Source organism: Puma concolor, chromosome C1 (genome assembly GCF_028749965.1).
Source record: "Puma concolor isolate L17-30 chromosome C1, mPumCon1.1.hap2, whole genome shotgun sequence".
Lineage (NCBI taxonomy): Eukaryota > Metazoa > Chordata > Mammalia > Carnivora > Felidae > Puma > Puma concolor.
The window spans coordinates 7,530,324-7,549,145 of record NC_141674.1 but is presented as its reverse complement, the minus strand read 5'-3'; the positions used below and the strand labels follow the sequence as shown (position 1 = coordinate 7,549,145).

At 42.3% G+C, this 18,822-nt stretch overlaps 1 protein-coding gene and 1 non-coding gene across 2 annotated transcripts in view; one reads left to right on the top strand and one right to left on the bottom strand.

Moving 5' to 3' along the window:
* Positions 1-18,822, bottom strand: part of PEX14 (peroxisomal biogenesis factor 14) — a 144,602-nt gene that overhangs the window by 122,444 nt on the left and 3,336 nt on the right. The gene's annotated exons all lie outside the window — the stretch shown is intronic.
* On the top strand, positions 8,332-8,439 carry LOC112849065 (U6 spliceosomal RNA). The gene has a single exon (XR_003222514.1). It is a non-coding gene; the product is annotated as a U6 spliceosomal RNA (small nuclear RNA).

The window sequence follows — 18,822 nt, the reverse complement described above, 5'->3', positions numbered from 1 at the left end:
GCCACTGTGCAGCTGACACACAGCACAGTGGCAAGGGCTCTGGCTGGGAGAAGGACTCTAGCTCCTCATCCAAAGTCCCAGGGCAAGGTCAGCCTGCATGAAACCAAGTAGAAAGTCTCCGGGAACCTGAGCACGCTTTCCCTTCCTCCTTCCCCCCTCCCTGCTCGCAGCAGCGATAACCTGCATTTAGATCTACGTCCACCTGCCTCCCAGCCTCCTCTGGACTCAACAAGTCCCTTAACAGGATTCATAATCCTCTCCCTCTGCCACACGTGTCCTCTTCCAGTATTCCCTGCCTGAGCCAAGGGCACAACCTTCCACCAAAATATACAAACTGGAGTCCAAAAGGCCATTCTTGATAGCTTTCTCCACCACTCACCAGAGCTAACGCATTATCAAGTCCTGCCCATATTCCTTCCTAAATATCCATGCAATCAGTCCATCCGCTTCTCTCTACTTCTACTGTCATCACTTGGGCCAAAGCTTCCAAAATCCCCTGCCTGGACCACTCCAATACCCTTCGCATCAGTGCACCCTCATCCATGCTGGCTCTCTTCTAATTCATTTCCCACGCTGCAGACGGACTATCGTTTCAAAACGGTAAGAATCAGATCTCACCGCCCCCTCCCCAACCACCCCAGGAAACAGCTACCAACAGCAGCCCTAATACAGAAAACCTTCTCTGTGTGACTGCCAAGGCCTCACATCCACTGACTGCAACTCAGGTCTGTGTGACACACACTGCCCAGCTCTGCCCAACAGACACACGGGCCTTTGCACATGCTATCCCTGCCCGAGCCTCTGACAGTTCCACTTGGCTAAGTCACTTCCTTGGGGAAGCATTCTCTGACATCCACGACAGGGTCAAATCTCCCTATTCTATCCTAACACCATCCACCTCTCTTTCAAGGACTGAGAAGAAGTGCAATTTTACTTGTGTGATTATCTGACTGATGTCTGTGTCCCACACTAGATTATGAACTCCACAGGGGCAAAAACTGTCTGTGTGTGTTGCTCACTGTATCCCCGGGGCCCAGGGCAGTATGAGGCACAGATTAGGCCTTCCACAGATATTTGCTGAATGAACGAAAGGCAACAAAGAGTAGAATGGTTCTCACTCAACCGAATGGATTACAGAGTAAAGTTCATTATCTTCCTGAGGGCTTTCCTTCACTCCATTTGGCAAATATTAAGTGCTAACATTTATTTACCTCTTTCTTCATGTAATTCTACAATAAATGTATGAAATTATTGCTGATGAGGAAACAGAGGCAAAGGAGATAAATAAATAGCATGCCTGCGATGACCCAGCTAGCAACTGGTACTAAAGGGATTTGAACCATTCTACTTAAAATAATTGAGTTTTGGGGCAGCTGGGGGGCTCAGTCGGTTGAGCGTGCGACTTCAGCTCAGGACATGATCTCGCAGTTCGTGAGTTCGACCCCCATGTCGGGCTCTGTGCAGACAGCTCAGAGCCGGGAGCCTGCTTCAGATTCTCTCTTTCTCTCTCTCTCTCTCTCTCTCTCTGCTCCTCCCCTGATTACACCCTCTCTCTCTCTCTCAAGAATAAATAAAGAAAAAAAATATTTTTTAAATAATAATTGAGTTTTGGGGGCACCTGGGTGGCTCAGTTAAGTGTCTGGCTCTTTCTTGATTTCGATGCAGGCCACGATCTCATGATTTTGTGAGTTCGAGCCCCGCATTGGGCTCCACACTGGACATGGGGCCTACTTTAAAAAAAAAACGGGGGGGGGGGGGCGGGTGGCACGCCTGGGTGACTCAGTTGGTTCAGTGTCCTGACTCAATTTTGACTTTGGCTCAGGTCGTAATTTCACAGTTAGCAGTTTTGAGCCCCACATGGGTCTCTGCACTGACGGTGCAGAGAGAACCTGCTTGGGATTCTCTCTCTCTCTCTGCCCCTCCCTAGCATGCTAGCATGCACACACACTCTCTCAAAATAAATAAACTTAGAAATTTTTTTAATTTAAATTAAAGAAAATGATCGAGTTTTGTCTGGATCACATTTCGTTAAGCAACACTCTTTTTTTTTTTTTTTTTTTTTTTTACATTTTTTTTTCAACGTTTATTTATTTTTGGGACAGAGAGAGACAGAGCATGAACGGGGGAAGGGCAGAGAGAGAGGGAGACACAGAATCGGAAACAGGCTCCAGGCTCCGAGCCATCAGCCCAGAGCCCGACGCGGGGCTCGAACTCCCGGACCGCGAGATCGTGACCTGGCTGAAGTCGGACCTTAACCGACTGCGCCACCCAGGCGCCCCAGTCGTTAAGCAACACTCTTAATGCTACCCCCACAAATAATAATGTGGGTTATTTGACTCGACAAAACTAACTCAAACAGCTTTGATATTTAGGAAGCCTCATTCTGACTTAATCCACAGCTTTCTTCCTCCTAAAATACAAGGAATCACTATGAATCATGATCACTACGGAACTTCCCTTAAAATGAGTTCACCTCTTGACTAGCTAGCATTTGCCAGAGGGAAAACGGTATACGGTGCTAAGTCTCTTTCATCATACACCCTTTTGTATGTTTTTACACTGTGAGCCAAGGAAGCGTATTCCACTTAAAAAATACATGAATGTTAAAATTTTTAAAAAGAAAGCTTCTCTCTCATTCTAACTCTCCAACATTCCCCTCTTCCTTGGGGGAACCACCACTGACGCTGGTTCCTTATAGATTCTTCCAGGCATTCAAAGCATTTAAGAACCCGTGTGCGTGTGTGCGTACCCCTATCAAGGAGGCTGAATAGCAGCACTCTCCAAATTCCTCAAGTCTTGACTTCCAGAGCCTTCTGGGGTCTCAGCACACCAAAGCCAGGGCTCCAGGCTTAGTCTCAGAGCTGCAAGGAGGAGCAAGATTTCCCCACACCCTATTCCAACTCACAGTGGTAGAGGTCTGTCAGACCTTATCAGTGAACTCACAGGGGGCTCCTCACCCGTCTAGGAATGGCCCAATACTGATTATATTCGAGATGACACTCCAGTTTGTGTTGAAATATCTGCAGTCTACAACGGATCACCCCCCATTGCTCATTCTCAACAGGTTCCTAAAGAACACTGTTTCTTGATGACCAAAACAGCCTTCATCCTTACCACTCTCCGTATGATTTCCTTGATAATACCACCTGAAATCCTTCACTGGGTTACTAGTTTACTATCTATCTATTCCCACTAGATTTTTAACTCCTTAAAGGCAGGCACTTTACCATCTTACGGAAGGCTGATCTTCAGCACTTAAAATATCACCTGCACCCAATAAATACCTCAGGTTTTTTTCTTTTAACTTAAGACATGAAAACAAAGGAACCACTTCATATACATGCGCACAGAAGAAGCAAGCAGAGGACCACAGCAGGACACGTGGCCACTCCTGAAACATTTCACCTGCAACTTAACACAAACCTGGCCTCCTCCCAGGGTGCAATGCTGTGGTCCAGGGATTCTCAACCCCAGGGCAGAAACACCCCCCACACACCCCAGAGAGGAATTTGAAAATGTGTGGAGGTGGGGCACCTGGGTGGCTCGGTCGGTTGAGTGTCCAACTCTTGGTTTCGGGTCAGGTCATGATCCCAGCGTCATGGGGTCGAACCCCATGCCGTGCTCTGTGCTGAGCGTGAAGCCTGCTTGGGATTCATTCTCTCCCTCTCTCTTTCTCTCCCTCCCCCTCTCCCCAGTTTGTGGGCATGCTCTCTCTCTTAAACACACACTCACTCTCACACACACACACACACACACACCCCCTGTAGAGGTGGTTCCAGTTGTCTCAGTGACCAGGGAATCTCACTGGCATTTAGAAGGCAGGGGCCTGGGAGGCTTTGGGTCCAGCAGTGCATGAAGAACTGTCCCATTCAAGCACCAACAGGACCCCCGGAGAATCCAGACCATTGTGCTTCCTCTTGCTGACGGGGAGCACAGACACTCACCTTTAACGTGCGGCTCTAGGTGTCCCTTCAAAGAAGAGCAAAGGTCTGAGCGGCCGTCTGCCTGTCAGAAGCTCAGTCCCCCGGCACATGCAGGTCCGTCAGTCTCACGAGCCCAGCTCTTAGGAGAGCCCAGCACTCCTCAAACACCTACCCCCGCGCCGACCCCCTTTCAGTGGTCAAATCTATTTTCTGGCTTGAGACAAATCCCTACAAATTAAATTCCACCTTGATCCTGGAAATCTTGACAGGGTGGTCTTGACTTTAAAAATAATAATAACTTGGGGCACCTGGGTGGCTCAGTCAATTAGGCGACCAACTTCGGCTCAGGTCACGATCTCACAGTTTGTGAGTTCGAGCCCCGCGTCGGGCTCTGTGCTGACAGCTCGGAGCCTGGAGCCTGCTTCGGATTCTGTGTCTCCCCCTCTCTCTACCCCTCCCCTGCTCACGCTCTGTGTCTCTCTGTCTCTCAATAATAAATAAATGTTAAAAAAATAATAATAATAAATAATAATAACAGGCTGAGAAATCACCAGCTGAGTCCCCCTGCAAAGGTATAAGAAGCAGGCTCTAAGGCAATGAATGCACAGGCAGGATGCTTAGGGGCCAGAATGCAGATGGTAGGAAGAGAAGATGAGCAAAAGGCTAAGACTGTTTTAAAAAACCAACGGACAAAAAAAGACCACAGTGGCAGACAGAAGTGCTCCCGGTTTGAAAGGCACAAAGGTGCTCTCACTCCTGCTGCCCAGGCACTGACCTCCCCCAGCCAGAAGGTGTGCCAAGTGCTGACCTTGAGGCACAGCAAAGACCAACTGCACACGCAGCTCAGGTCTGACCAACTGGCAGAACATCCAGGTCTAGGTGTGCCCATGCCACACCTGCCAAGTGGCTGCGTAACTCTAGATATGTCCTAGGCCAGTCTGGCCTACAGTTCTTTGCAGAGAAGAGTAAGTAAGGTTCCATTCAAGAAATACTTTGTGAGCGGCACGGGCACAGAGGCAAGTGCGTGAACTACAGCACTAAAGACCATGTGACTGCGGGTATACCGCTCAGCCTCTGAACCCCAGTTTCCTCATCCATGGAAATGATGGGAATGATACCACCACCTCACATTCAGGATCAGATGAGATAAAATAAGTTATATCCTATTACTCCTCTGCTCAAAATCAACCAATAGACTTTGGCTCTGTCTGTGATGGAGTAATTGAGACCAGACTTAACCTCCCACTGGTTACAAAAACTAAACAAAATAAATGACACCACCGTTTGTAGACATTAGACTGCAGTGATTCCTGATAGATCAGAAATGAATGATATGAGCCCCTAAGAACACCCTGGCTTTCTTCCTGGAGGCATGTTTCAGACCAAGAAGCCGGTGGGGGGCGGGGGGGCGGTGCATGGAGTGGTCCCCACCAGAACATGGCAGTCTCTTGCTGAGTTGAGGAAACAGAGATAGGGTTCAGGGAGGCTAAGGCAGCTGAAAGTTAGAGGGCAGAGTTCCAGAGAGGAGAGGCGCATGCAGGAAGAGAGATCCAGAAATCTGCAAAGAGATTCCCTTACGACTTCGCTGAATATGAAAATGTGTGCACACGCAGAGTGAACCTCCACAAGGCTCAGGAAGAGCAATGAAGAAGCAGTGGGCTGGACGGCTCCCAGAGCCCCCGTAGACCTCACAGGTCACGGGCACCAGACTGGCGTGTCCTCACTGCTCCGTCAGGGCACTCAGGACAGACCTGGAAGGGCCATATCCTGGCAGGGAGAGGGCAGATTATCCCTAGGGTAAAGGCCACCCTAGATCCACCCTTACAAAGCCTAAAAACAGGACTTGATGGGAGCACCTGGCTGCAGGTAGAGCACATGACTCTTGGCCTTAGGGTTGTGAGTTCGAGCCCCATGTTGGATGTAGAGATTACTTAAAATCTTAAAAAAAAAAACAGGACTTGACAGAATCAAAATGAACAAAAGTAACTTAACTATCCACCAGAATAAATCTCAACATGCTTTAAAGTATGACCACAAAATCCAGACCCTCAACAATGTAATATTCGCAGCACCCAGCATCTGATCAATAGTCTCACCAGATGTCCAGAAGCAGGAAAGTGTGATGCACAATAATAAGAAAAAGTAGAAGAAGGGGCGCCTGGGTGGCTCAGTCGGTTAAGCATCTGACTTCGGCTCAGGTCATGATCTCGCAGTTCATGAGTTCAAGCCTCTCTGAGCTGTCAGCACAGAGCTGGAAGCCTGCTTCCAATTCTGTGTCTCCCTCTAACTCTGCCCTTACCCTCTCACACTGTCTCTCTCTCTTTCTCTAAATTAAATAAACATTTTTTAAAAAGTAAAAAATAAATAAATAAATAAATAAATAAATAAATAAATGGAATAATTTGCAGAAATGAAAACATTAAGACAGGTGTTATCACTTTATTCAAGAATTTAATGCAATTTTTTTTATTTTATCTTATTTATTTCAGAGAGAGAAAGAGGGAGCGTGAGTGGGGGAGAGGGGTAGAGAGAGAAAGAGGGAATCTTAAGGAGGATCCACACTCAATGTAGAGTGCATCACAGGGTTTGATCCCATGACCCTGGGATCATGACCGGAGCCAAAATCAAGACTGGGACATTCAACCGAGTCACCCAGACATCCCTAATGCAATTTTTAAAATACATATACTGAGTCATTATGTTGTATGCCTGAAACTAATCTAATATGTCAATCATACCTCAATAAAAAGAAAACTGAAAGGAAAACAGGATCACAGTAGGAAGAGAAATACATCACATAAAAAGAAAATAGGACTTCTAGAGATGTAACTATAATATCAGAAATAAAAATTCCACTGAATGGGAGTGACAGCAGATTAGATACTACAGAAGAAAAGGTAAGTGCACTTGAAAACACAGTGACAAAAACTGACCAAAATGAAGGACAAAGGTAAAAAAAAGAAAAATATTTGAAGAAATAATGGCTGAAATTTTCCAAAGTTTGATGAAACTCCCAAATCCAAGAAGCTCAACAAACCCTAAGCAAAAAAACACACACGCATGCTAAGGTTCTATACAATGAAATAGCTAAAAACCCTCGGGGCGCCTGGATTAAGCATCCAACTTCAGCTCAGGTCATGATTTCATGGTTCATGGGTTCAAACCCCTCGTCAGGCTGTGTGCTGACAGCTCAGAGCCTGGAGCCTGCTTCTGATTTTGTCTCCCTCTCTGCCCCTCACCCATTTGTGTTCTCTCTCTCTCTCTCTCAAAAATAAATAAACACTAAAAAATTTTTTTAATAAAATAAAAACCCATGAAAAGGGGGAAATCTTATAAGCAGCCAGAAAAAAAGAGATCACCTACAGATATTAACCAAGATTAAGAATGACCTCAGGTTTCTGATCAGAAGCTACACAAGCCAAATAAAAACTACAATGATGGGGTGCCTGGGTGGCTCCATCAGTTGAGCATCTGACTCTTGATTTTGGGTCAGGTCATGATCCCAGGGTTGTGGGATCAAGCCCTGTGTCAGGGGTTCTGCACTGAGCATGAAGCCTGCTTAAGATTCTCTCTCTCCCTCTGCCCCTCTGTCCCACTTGTAATCTCTCTCTAAAAAATAAAGAAATAATTTTTAAAATTAATAATACAAAAAAAAAAAAGAAAAACCACAATGGCCTCATAGCTTTAAATTGCCCACAGGTGGGATGCCTAGGTGGCTCAGCCAGTTAAGAATCCGACTTCAGGGGCGCCTGGGTGGCCTGGTCGGTTAAGCGTCCGACTTCGGCTCAGGTCATGATCTCACGGTCCGTGGGTTCAAGCCTGTTTCAGATTCTGTGTCTCCCTCTCTCTCTGCCCCTCCCCTGTTCATGCTCTGTCTCTCTCTGTCTCAAAAATAAATAAATGTTAAATGTTTAAAAAAAAAAAAAAGAATCCAACTTCAGCTCAGGTCATGATCTCATGGTTTGTGGGATCAAGCCCCACGTTGAGCTCTGCACTGACAGCTTGGAGCCTGCTTGGGATTCTCTCCCTCCCCCTCTCTCTCTGCCCCTTCCTCCCTCCTTCCCTCCCTCTCTCTCTCTCAAAAACAAACAATTTTTTTAAAAAGAATTTAAAATGCCTACAGGGGGAAAACTGTCAACCTAGAATTCCATATCCAGTGAAATTATCTTTTTTTTTTTAAGTTTAAAACTTAACCTGCAGGGGAGCAGAAGGGGCAGAGAGAGGGAGAGAGAGAGAACCCCAAGCAGGCTCTGTGCTGTCAGCATGGAGCCCAAATGGGGGACTCAAACTCACCAACCATGAGATATGACCTGAGCTGAAATCAACAATCAGACGCTTAACGCTTAACTGAGTCACCCAGGTGCCCCATCCAGTAAAAATATCTTTCAAAAATAAATACAAAATAAAATGTGCTCAGTTCAGCAGTGCATACTATACTAAAATTGAAACAATACAGAGATTAGCACGGCCCCTGCCCAGAGATGACATGAAAATTTGGGAAGTGTTCCATGTTTTTTGTAATGTGTAGAATTGTTGAATCACCAAACTGTGCACCTGAAACACTATACTGCATGTTACCTATACTTGAATTAAAATTTAAAACAATAAAATTTTAAAAATACAAAATAAAGGCTTTTTAAGAGGGGGGAAAAAAAGCCAGAAGAAATTGTATATCCATACCACAAGAATGCTAAAAGAAATCCCGTAAGCATAAGAAAACCAATACCAGATGAAAACTGGATACACAAAAGAATGACAGAAATGGTAAATATGCTGGTAAATAGCAAAGATATCTTAAATATATTTATTTTATATTATTCATTTCTACTATTTTTTTAAATTTTAAAAAGATAACTTAAAATGCCCTGCAAGGTAGGGGCACCTGGGTGGCTCAGTTGGTTAAGCGTCCGACTTCGGCTCAGGTCATGCTCTCACAGTTCATAAGTTCCAACCCTGAGTCGGGCTCTGTGCTGACAGCTCGGAGCGTGGACTCTGCTTCAGAGTCTGTGTCTCCCTCTCTCCCTGCCCCTCCCCCACTTACGCTCTGTCTCTCTGTCTCTCCAAAGTGCACTGCAGGGTTGATGACACAAGTACAAGTAAAATCTAGGACACTAATAGTATTAACAGACTAACAGACGACAGAAGCATACTGTTGGTACAGTTCTTACGTTCCTTGTGAATTGGTAAATCATTTGAAAGCAAGCTCTGGCAACCTTAAGTAACATATGGTAAACCTCACGCCAACTACTGACCAAAAAAAAAAAAAAAAAAATAGAGATACAGCTAAAGCAATAGTAGAGATCAAATGAAATCCTTAAAAAAATAATTCAATCTGGGATGCCTGGCTGTCTCAGTAGGTAAAAGCATGCGACTCTTGATCTCTGGGTTGTGGGTTTGAGCCCCATATCGGGTGTAGGGATTACTCAAAAATAAAATCTTTAAAAAAATGGTTTTTAGGGGCACCTGGGTGGTTTAGTCGGTTAAGCATCCAACTTCGGCTCAGGTCATGATCTCACAGTCTGTGGGTTCAAGCCCCGCATCAGGCTGTGAGCTGTCAGCATTCTGTTCTGCTTCGGATTCTGTCTCCCTCTCTCTGACCCTCCCCCGTTCATGCTCTGTCTCTCTCTGTCTCAAAAATAAAAAAAATTTTTTTTAATGTTTTTTTTTTTTTTTTCAACGTTTATTTATTTTTGGGATAGAGAGAGACAGAGCATGAACGGGGGAGGGGCAGAGAGAGAGGGAGACACAGAATCGGAAACAGGCTCCAGGCTCTGAGCCATCAGCCCAGAGCCTGACGTGGGGCTCGAACTCACGGACCACGAGATCATGACCTGGCTGAAGTCGGACGCTTAACCGACTACGCCACCCAGGCACCCCTTTTAATGTTTTTTAGTTCAATCCAAGACAAGATAACAGGGATAAAAGAACAGATAAGGGGCGCCTGGGTGGCTCAGTCAGTTAAGCATCTGACTTCAGCCTAGGTCATGATCTCAAGATTCATGAGTTCGAGCCCTGTGTTGGGTTCTGTGCTGACAGCACGGAGCTTGGAGCCTGCTTCAGATTCTGTGTCTCCCTCTCTCTGCCCCTCCCCCGCTCGCTCTCACTCTCTCTCTCAAAAAATAAAAAACACTTAAAAACTTTTAAAAAAAGAACAGATGGAAAAAATTGTGAGACGGTAGAGTTAAACCCAACCATATTTATATTTACCTCAAGTATAAATGGAACACTCCAAATAGAAGGCAGAGATGGTCAGACTTTGTGGGGAAAAAGCAAGACCCAGCTGTATGCTGTCTAGGAGAAAACCACTTTTAGCAAAAAGAAACATAGGTGAAAGGCCAAAGGATAGAAAGCACCTCATGCAAACACTAGTCACAAGGAAGCTGCAGGAGCAATAAATCTCAGACAACTTCAAAATAGCAGGTATTACCAAACAGAAACAGGGACAGTTCAAAAATAAAGGAGTCACTCAAGAAGACATCATAATCCTGAGTAAGTATGCATACAGTAAGTTTCAAATACACGAAGTAAATCAGACAGAATTAAAAAGCTATAAATAGACAAATCCACAATTAACAGTTGGAGACTTTAATAATCCGCTCTCCTTAATCAAAAAGTCCGTAAGGGTACAGGAGGCCTAAATAACGCTATCAACCAACTTGGCCTAATTAACATTAGTAGAATGCTCCATCCAACAGCTGCAGAATATTCATTATTTTCAAGTTCACAAGGAAAATTCGCCAAGACAGACCATAAAACAAATCTCAAATTTAAAAGAGTTGAAATCCTACAGAGTATGCTCTCTGACCATGAGATTAAACTAGAAATCAATAACAGAAAAAAAAATCTGGAAAAAATCCCAAACATTTGGAAATTAAACAGGCTTCTAAATAATCTACGGGAGAAAGAAGAAATCACGGGGGAAGAAAACATTCTGAATATTGTGAACTGTACAAAAATGAAACCACAACATAATCTAAATTTGTGGAATGCAACTAAAGCAGTGTTGGGAAGGAAATCTAATGTTTTTAGTAGTGTACTAACTTTAGAAAATGTGCTAGAAAAATAAGAGCAAATGAAACCCAAAATAGAAGGAAAGAAATAGGGGCACCTGGGAGGCTCAGTTGGTTAAGCATGGGACGCGTGATTTCAGCTCAGGTCATGATCCCAGGGTCATGGGAATGAGCCCCACTTGGGCTCCATGCTGGGAGTGGAGACTGCTTAGGATTCTCTCTCCCCCTCTCTCTGCCTCTCACCCCTGTGCACAAGCTCTCTCTCTCAAAAATAAACGTAAAAAAAAAAAAAAGATTCTCTCTCTCTCTCTGCTCCTCCCCTACTCTCATGCGTGCATGCGCTCTCTCTAAAATAAATATATGAATAAATAAATAAATAAATAGATAAAATTACAGTCAATGAAATATAAGCTGGGTTTTTTGGAAGAATATTAAGATTGATAGCCTTTATCTAAACCAATCAATAAAAAATACAGAAGACACTAATTTACAGTATTATAAATGAAATCAGGAAAAGCACTGCATATCTATAGATACTTAAAAGATAATAAGGGAGGGGTGCCTGGGTGGCTCAGTCAGTTGAGCCCCAACCCTTGATTTTTGGCTCAGGTCATGATCTCACAGTCTTTGAGATCAAGCCCCACGTGGGGCTCTGTGCCGACAGTGTAAAGCCTGCTTGGGATTCTCTCTCGTGCTCTCTCTGCTCCTGCCTCTGCTCACATGTGCACTCACGCTCGCTCTCTCAAAATAAACTTTAAAAAAGAATAAATTTATAACATAATTTAAAATATTTAATTAAAAAGAAATTACATATGTCATGAAAATTAAAAAAGAAAATTGTACGCCCAGGTGGCTTCACCGGTGAATTCTCTTTAACATTTAAGGAAAAATAATGCCAATCTTATATGAACTATTTCAGAAAATAGAAAAAAAGGTAAAATTCTCCAACTCATTCTAGGAAGCCAATATGACCTTGATACCAAAACTAGACAAAGATTTCACAGATACACACAAAAGAAAACTATAAATCAATATCTCTCTTAAATATAAATGAAGAAACCCTTAAGAAAATACTGACAAACCTGGGAATGCAAGCTGGTGCAGCCACTCTGGGAAACAGTATGGAGGTTCCTCAAAAAATTAAAAATCAAACTACCCTACAACCCAGCAATTGCACTACTAGGTATTTATCCAAGGGATACAGGTGTGCTCTTTCAAAGGGGCACATGCACCCCCATGTTTATAGCAGTGCTGTCAACAATAGCCAAAGTATGGAAAGAGCCCAAATGTCCATCGATGGATGAATGGGTAAAGAAGATGTGGTACAGATACACAATGGAGTACTACCCGGCAATCAAAAAGAATGAAATCTTGCATTTGCAACTACGTGGATGGAACTGGAGGGTATTATGCTAAGTGAAATTAGTCAGTCAGAGAAAGACAAATATCATATGGCCTCACTCACATGAGGAGTTTAAGAGACAAAACAGATGAACATAAGGGAAGGGAAACAAAAATAATATAGAAACAGGGAGGGGGCAAAGCATAAGAGATTCATAAATATGGCAAACAAACAAGAGGGTTACTGGAGGGGGTGTGGGCTAAATGGGTAAGGGGCACTAAGGAATCTACTCCTGAAATCATTGTTGCACTATATCCTAACTAATTTGGATGTAAATTTAAAAAAAGAAAATTAAAAAAAGAAAACACTGACAAACCAAATCTAGTAATATATAGAAAGGATAATACATCATAACCAAGTGTAATTTATCCAATAAATAGAAAATTAATTTAACATTTGAAAAATCAATCAACATGAATTACCATATTAATAAAAAAAACAATAGGATCAACAGATAGCAAAAAGAACACTTGGTAACAGTCAAAACACATAATTTTTTCAAAAATACTCAACAAATTAAATATAAAAGTTGAATCTCCTCCACTTGAAAAAGAGCACCTTCAAATAAAACTTATAGCTTGGGGCGCCTGGCTGGTTCAGTTGGTTAAGTGTCTGACTCTTGATTTCCGCTCAAGTCATGAGTGGGATCGAGCCCTGAATGGGGGCTCTGCACTGACAGAGGAGAATCTGCTTGGGATTCTCTTTCTCCCTCTCTCTGCCCCTCCCCTGCTTGAGCTTTCTCTCTCAAAATAAATAAATAAACTTTAAAAAAGAAAAGAAGTTAAAAAAAAACTTATACTTCATATCACATTTAAATGTGAAGACTGAATATATTTTCCCCTAAGATCAAGAATAAAGCAAGAATGTCTATTCTCAATATTCCTTTCAACATTGTATAAGAACTCCTAGAGAGCATATAAATTGAAAAGCAATATGTAAAGCTGTCTTCATTTGCAGATGACAAGATCATCTACAGATGTGAGAAATCACACAGAATCTACCAAAAAGCTACTGGAATTATGAGTGTAACAAGTTGCAGATAGGAGACCAACATACAAACTCAATTTTACATTTAATTTCTTTTTGATTAATTATTATATTTATTTATTATTTATTTATTATTAATTAATTAAGTATTAATTATTTTATTAATTATTTATTTTTTAATCCCCATCACCTATTTCACCCATCCTGCCACCCACCTCCATTCTGGTAACCTCCAGTTTGTTCTCTACAGTTAAGAGTCTGTTTCTTGGTTTGTCTTTTTTCCTTTCCTTATTTCTTAAATTCCACACATGAGTAAAATCATATGGTATTTGTCTTTCTCTGATTTATTTCACTTGGCATTAGACCCTCTAGCTCTATCTATGCTGTTGCAAATGGCAAGATTTCATTTCTTTTTATGGCTGAATAATATTCCATTGTGTGTGTGTGTGCACGTGTGTGTGTGTATACATATCTCACGTCTTCTTTATCCATTAATCTCTTGATGGACACTTGGGCTGCTTCCATATCTTGGCTACTATAAATAATACTGCAATTTTATTCTATTTCTATATACTAGCATTCAACAATTAAAAGTGAAAAAAATTTTTAATGTTTTTATTTATTTATTTATTTTTGAGAGAAAGAGAGCATGAGAGGGGCAGAGAGAGAAAAAGAGAGAATCTCAAGCAGACTCCATGCTGTCAGTGCAGAGCCCGATGCAGGAGTCAATCTCACAAACCATAAGATCATGACCTGAACCAAAATCAAGAGTCGGATGCTTAACCAACTGAGCCATCCAGAAATTGGCATGAAGCCACCCATGACTTCAGCTCAGGTCATGATCTCACAGCTCATGGGTTCAAGCCCCACGTCAGGCTCTGTGCTAACGGCTCAGAGCCTGCAGCCTGCTTCAGATTCTGTCTCCCGTTTGCGCTCTGTCTCTCTTTCCCAAATATAACATTGAAAAATGAAATTTTTTAATGAAATCCATACATAGCATGCCAAAATATGAAATATTCAGAGAATTTTTTTTAAATGTGTATATGACCTACAGACTGAAAACTACAAAACACTGACAGCAAATAAGACGACCTAAATGGAGATACATACCATGTTAATGAATTAGAAGATCAATGTTGCCAAGATATCAACTCTCCCCCAAATTGATCTATAGATTCCACACAATCTCAATAAAAATTCCAAGAACCTTTTTTATAAGAACTGATAAACTGATTCTAAAATTTATATGGAAACGCAATGGACCAAAGCTAAAACAGTTCTGAAAAACAATAAAGTCAAAAGCTTTACACTACCTGATTTTAAGATTTACTATAGGGGCGCCTGGGTGGCGCAGTCGGTTAAGCGTCCGACTTCAGCCAGGTCACGATCTCGCGGTCCGTGAGTTCGAGCCCCGCGTCAGGCTCTGGGCTGATGGCTCAGAGCCTGGAGCCTGTTTCCGATTCTGTGTCTCCCTCTCTCTCTGCCCCTCCCCCGTTCATGCTCTGTCTCTCTCTGTCCCAAAAATAAATAAACGTTGAAAAAAAAAAATTAAAAAAAAAAAAAAAAAGATTTACTATAAAGCTACAGCAATCAAGACAGTATTTCATTTACATTAGGCTAGACACAGAGATAAATGAAACAAAACAGAGCCCAGAAACTGACCTACGTATCTACAGTCCTTTAATTTTTACAAAGGTGGCAAGGTAATTCAATGGAGAAAGGGTAATCTGTTCAACAAACGATACCAGAACAATGAACCCCAGCCTCTACCAATAAGCACAAGAAAAGATGCTTAATGTTGTTAGTCATCACAGAAACGCAAGTTAAAACCACAAGGAAACACCACTACAAACTCACTAGAGTGGCTAAAATTAAAGACAGACAATACCAAGTGTTGGTATGGATATAGGACAACTGGAATGCTCACATACTGCTGGTGACAACAAAAAATAGTACAACTTGCAAAAACCCTTAGGCAGTTTATTATAAGGCTAAACATATACTTACCATGTGACCCAGAAATTCCACTCACAAGTATTTATGAAAGAAAGAAAGAAAGAAAGAAAGAAAGAAAGAAAGAAAGAAAGAAAAAAGAAAAGAAAACCTATCTCTCCACAATACATGAGTATTTACAGTAGCCCCAAACTAGAACCCATCAGTGGGGAAACAGACTCTAAGGTGACTCCCATGATCCCCACCTCCTTGTACTCATGCCCTTGTGTGGTCCCCTGGAATATGGGCAGGACCTGTGACTTGCTTCTGGCAAAGAGGGTAGGGCAACAGTGACAGGATGCATGTAATTACATGTATGTGGTTACATTATGTAAGACTGTAGTGTCCATTTTCCTAAGACACTCTCTTCTTTACTGGCTTTGAGGAAGCCAAGTGACCACGTTAGGAAGACCCCTGAGGCAAAAAACAGAGGGTGCCATTTTGTTATTGGCATTCAACCAGGGACCTGCAGGCCATAAGGAACTAAATGCTGCCAACAGCCACATGGGCTAGGAAGCAGATCCTTCCCCAGTCAAGACCCAGATGAGGTCACAGCCCCAGCAGACATCTTGATTTTTCTCCTTGTGAAACTCAGCTAAACTGTGTCCTGATTCACAGAAACTGAAACAATACATGAGTGCTCTTTTTGATAATTTGTGTAAATTTGCTGTAATACTGTTATGCAGCAATAGGTCATTAATAGAATCCAAATATCCATAAACTGGTGAACAGATCAACAAATTGTGGTATATCTATACAATAGTACACACTACTAAAAATTAATGAATTACTGATACAATAGAAGTCCCACAAACATCACTTTGAGCAAAAGAAGTGAGACACAAAAGAATACATACATTTTGAATTCATTCACAGGTAATTCTAGAAAAGACAAATATAATCGATGGTGATAGAAAAGAGTTCCGAAACCCTGAAGCCAAAAGCTAGGATTTACTGGGAAGCAGCAAAAGGAACATTTAGGAATACCAGAATTGTTTTGATCTTGATTACAGTGGTAGTTACATAGGTATAATATTTGTCAAAATTCATTAAACTGACCACAACACACCTATTAGAATCCCACAATAAAGTTTTTGGCCACAAGGACTTTGTCACTCAATAAGCTATTAAGCGAATCTACAGATTTTGAATCAGGATAGAGGCAACCTCTGAGGGTGGGACAGTGACAGGAGGGTTACCGGGGCGACGGTTTCTGAGGTCCTGGTAATGTTTGATTTCTTAATGTAAGCACTGGTTACACAAGCGTGTTCACTCTGAAAATTCTCCAAGTTAGAGACATAATTTGTGTGCTTTCTGGGTCTATGCTCAACTTCAGTTAAAAAATAAAAGGAAGAAAAGATGGGGCGCCTTGGTGGCTCAGTTGGTTGAGCATCCGACTTTGGCTCAGGTCATGATCTCGCAGTTCTGAGTTCGAGCCCTGCATTGGGCTCTGTGCTGACAGCTCAGAGCCTGGAGGCTGCTTCAGATTCTGTGTCTCCCTCTCTCTCTGCCCCTTCCCCACTCATGCTCTGTCCCTCTCTGTCTCTCAAAAATAAATAAACGTTAAAAAAAAGAGAGAAAGAAAGAAAGAAAGAAAGAAAGAAAGAAAGAAAGAAAGAAAGAAAGAAAGAAAGAAAAGAGGGGCACCTGAGTAGTTGGCTAAGCATCCAACTCTTGATTTCAGCTCAAGTCATGATCTCACAGTCATGAAATTGAGCCCTGCATGCTGAGCATAGAGCCTGCTTGGGATTCTCTCTCTCTCCTTCTCTCTCTGCCCCCCCCCCACTTTCTTTCTTGTCTCTCTCTCTCTCTCTCTCTCTCAAGATAAATATTTAAAAAATAAAGAAAAGAAAAAGAAAAACTTTAAAGACTAGGGAGTTATTCTAGACTAAAGCATACTAAAGAGACAATGCAATCCCTATTTCTTGATTGGATCTGGATTTTTCTTAATTGGGGGAATGTGAGCGTGGACTATATTATTAAATAATGATTTTTTAAACATTTATTTTTGAGAGAGAGAACATGAGTGGGGGGTGTACAGAAAGAGGAGGTGACAAAGGATCCGTGCTGACAGCAGAGAGCCCGATACAGAACTTGAACCTACGAACCATGAGATATTGACCTGAGCCAAAGTTACACACTTAACCAACTGAACCATCAAGGCACCTCAATAATGATTTTTTTTTAAACGTGGGCTCTATGCTAGGCATAGGGCTTGAATTCACAACCCTGAGATCAAGACCTGAGATGAGATCAAGAGTGAGATGTTCAACTGACTGAGCCACCCAGGCACCCCTTAAATAATGATATTTTATCAATACTAAATTTCTTGTGTGATAATGGTATTATGTTACATGTGATATGGTATAACAAGAATAACCTTACTCTTAAGACAAGGTGAAGTATTTTATTTATTTTTTTTTTTTAATTTTTTTTTTTTTTTTTCCAGTGTTTATTTATTTTTGGGACAGGGAGAGACAGAGCATGAACGGGGGAGGGGCAGAGAGAGAGGAAGACACAGAATCGGAAACAGGCTCCAGGCTCTGAGCCGTCAGCCCAGAGCCTGACGCGGGGCTCGAACTCACGGACCGCGAGATCGTGACCTGGCTGAAGTCGGACGCTTAACCGACTGCGCCACCCAGGCGCCCCAAGGTGAAGTATTTTAGAATGGAATACTGTAATTCTGTAACTCATTCTCAAATCCTGAAATATATATTTATATATATAAAGAGACAGAGATGAAGCAAATTCAGCAAAATGTAAACAGTATATCTTGAATTTTTATGGCAGTTTTACAGGAGTTCTCTGTATTATTCTTTCAACATTTCTCCAGGTTGGAAATTTTTCAAAATACCAAAAACTTGAGGGGAAAAATATCTCATTTGAACTACTGTTATCCAAGAGTTCAGCAGACTTCCAGAGCGCCTGGGTGGCTCAGTCAGTTGAGCAGCTGGCTTCAGCTTGGGTCACGATCTCACAGTTTGTAAGTTCAAGCCTCACATCGGGCTCTGTGCTGTCAGCGCGGAGCCTGCTTTGGATCCTCTGTCCCCCTCTCTGCCCCTCTCCCACTCACACTCTCTCAAAAATAAATAAACATTAAAAAAAAAAAAAAAAAGAGTTCAGCACACTGCCAAAACTGCACATAAAGACTCAGGAGAAGGAAACTAACACTCACTGAGCACTTACTATGCACCAAATACTTTTTTTTATGTCTCTGAGCAACCCTCAGAGCAACCCTTTAGGGTAATTACTACTTTACAGAGGAGAAAACAGGCTCAGGGAGGTGGAGTGGTGAGTCCAATAGCAAGTCAGGGCTGAAGTTCAAAGACTGTCAGGATACAAGGCCATGCTCTCGCACTCCTTAACGTCTTTGCTGTGTTCTTCTCCCTCCCCTGCTTCTGTGTTTTCTCCATCTCAAATGTACTGTATCCGGGGAATTTCAACAGATTTGAAATCCATGTTCTGCAATATATTCAATATTCAATAACCACTAAACACCCAGAATGAA